Here is a 2,741-nt window from a genome sequence, read left to right as displayed (position 1 = left end):
ATAAAGATTACAAAAATTGTATGTTTTGATGGAAAATTAAGTTATTTAAAAAAATATATATAAAAATAAAGATTCATAAAGATTGAAATAATGTTATGTTTATTTTATTTCAGCTAGTTGCCAAAGCAACATTTATCATTTTCATTTGGTGTCACTTGTATGTACTAAACTAAAGCTAAAACTTAAATAAAAATAAATAAATACATAAATAAATATTAAATAAAAAACAACAAAATTACAAAAAATTAACATGTAAAATATACAAATAAAAACTCATTCAAATCAAAATATCAATAAAAACAATCATAATCATAATCCAAACAGGCAGTGCTATCTATCTATCTATCTATCTATCTATCTATCTATCTATCATCAACTCTTATCGTACTGAGAAGTGTTTGTAAATATAGTAATATATTAAGTGTATGTAATAAAATATTATATATTTTTTTTTACAATGCCGTATTGCAAAATGTCTGTCTTAATAATAATAACAATAACAACAACAAATTTAATATTAATGCTAATGCCTATTATTATTATTACATTATTAATATAGGTATTGTGAAATATTTATTTTTTATTTTACAGTGCAGTTGTATTCAGTGTTATTTTAATTATTTTTAGTCATCATTCATGTACTATTATAGTTTTTGTTTATTTTGAATTAGATTTGATCAATTTTTATATTTTCACTTTAATTCAAGTTAAAGTTTTAATTTTGTTGTGTTTTTGTCATTTTTATAAGTTTTAGTTTTTAGTTGTAATTTATTTAGTTTGTTATTTTTGCACTTCAACTGAAATGTTTAAGTTTTTTATATTTTATTTCAGTTAATGTGTATTTTATTTCAAGTAATGCATTTTTTTCTTCGTTTTTTTTTCTTTTGTAAATTAACTTAATTTTTGTCTTAATAATAATAAAAATAAAAGTATAATTAATATTATTAATAATAATATTAAATATACATTATTATCATCACAATGTATAATAATAACAATATCAAGTATAAATATTATTATTAGAGATGCACAATACTGAATTTCTCCACCGATACCGATAACCGATTATTCAGAATATCTGCCGATACCGATACCGATAGTCTGATTTTCTTAAGAAAAAAAATCTCTCCTATAACTTATGATGTAAACTATACTGGGAACCCTCTCATTTGTTACATTACTGTTATATTAAAGGTTAAAATTAATAACAGAGCTATTATATTCAACATAATATTCAGTGTTGCTAATTTTTTTAATCTGTTAATGCGTTTTTATCGCGTTAATTTCGACAGCCCACAAGATATTTTCTTCACACACTGTATGAGTTGCAGTCTAACATGTTTTGGCCTCCTCCTTTTGATTGACAGGATATAATCGGCCCTGATATAATCGATAGTGAAAAAAATAACTTTTATCGGTCGATACCGATTATCGGCCGATACATCGGTGCATCTGTAATTATTATTATCATGTAATCCCTCTCAAAGCTAAAAAAAGTCCTTTGACTGATGTCAAAAGTAACTGAACTGAGACGCTGTTCAGATTGGACTCTGTTAATGCCGTGTCAGTGTTTTGTGCTTTTGTGTTTGCTCCGGCGCGACGCTCTATTTTATTTCAGCTAGTTGCCAAAGCAACATTTATCATTTTCATTTGGTGTCACTTGTATGTACTAAACTAAAGCTAAAACTTAAATAAAAATAAATAAATACATAAATAAATATTAAATAAAAAACAACAAAATTACAAAAAATTAACATGTAAAATATACAAATAAAAACTCATTCAAATCAAAATATCAATAAAAACAATCAATGATAGTAAAATAGCACTGGGTCAGCTGTTCAGTTTTTCTGTCGTTGGACTTCTGAGGAGCAGAGCGTTATTTTCTGCAGAAAAGCTGCTGAATGAATGATGGGATGATGGAAGCATGAATAAAGCACACGGCCGTTTTTGCACTTTTGGCTTTGCGGTGAAATATTCAGACGGCATTCTTGTCTGAGGCCGTTTTAATGGAGGTGGACAGTCGGGTGACAAAAGATGCTGTTCGATCCGTCTCACGAAACGCTTTTACTTTCAGAGCGTCTTCATGCATGATTCACAAACGCTGTCAGACGCTCATTTACACACTCGTACCGTCAGCGATGGATTCAAACACTCATCTCGAAATAAACAAATATCCAAAAACCTACACTGATTTCAGCTTATTTTCATTTAGTTTCACTTGATATACTAAAGTAAGTAAAATTTAAAATGAGGTAAAAATGAATAAAAACGATATAGAAACATTAAAAAAAAAAATTAATAAAATGTAACTAAAATTAAAGAGGGATATACAAATATAAACATTCATTCAAAATAATAAAATAACACTAAACCAAAATTATTATGCCAATATGGTTATTTTTGCTAGAATCCCAATTACTGTAATTGCTGCAAAATTTATTAGTATTATTTTCTAAATTATTATTACTATTTTATTACTTTTATTTTTATTAAATTTAACTAATTTGTATGTTTACTTATACATTATTTTTATTTAAAAATGTACATTTTACTCCAAATTCTCATTACTGTAATTTTTTTATTTAATGTAATTTAATTTAAATTAATTTTAGTTAATTTAATTTAATTGTATTTTTTAGTATTATTTAAATTGAAAATATGTGTGACTTTATGCTTGCAACTATTTTTCAGTGAGTACTAAATATAAAAAAAATTAAAATTAAAAAATTAAATATCTC

The 2,741-nt window shown here is 25.1% G+C and overlaps 1 protein-coding gene across 1 annotated transcript in view; it reads left to right on the top strand.

Annotated features, from left to right (window-relative positions):
- LOC107653871 (receptor-type tyrosine-protein phosphatase mu-like) overlaps positions 1 to 2,741 on the top strand; it is a 208,593-nt gene that overhangs the window by 84,640 nt on the left and 121,212 nt on the right. The gene's annotated exons all lie outside the window — the stretch shown is intronic.

Source organism: Sinocyclocheilus anshuiensis, unplaced genomic scaffold (assembly GCF_001515605.1).
Source record: "Sinocyclocheilus anshuiensis isolate Anshui unplaced genomic scaffold, SAMN03320099.WGS_v1.1 scaffold1994, whole genome shotgun sequence".
NCBI classification, from domain to species: Eukaryota; Metazoa; Chordata; class Actinopteri; order Cypriniformes; family Cyprinidae; genus Sinocyclocheilus; species Sinocyclocheilus anshuiensis.
The sequence above is the reverse complement of the archived record's forward strand: the minus strand, read 5'-3'. Positions and strand labels throughout refer to the sequence as shown.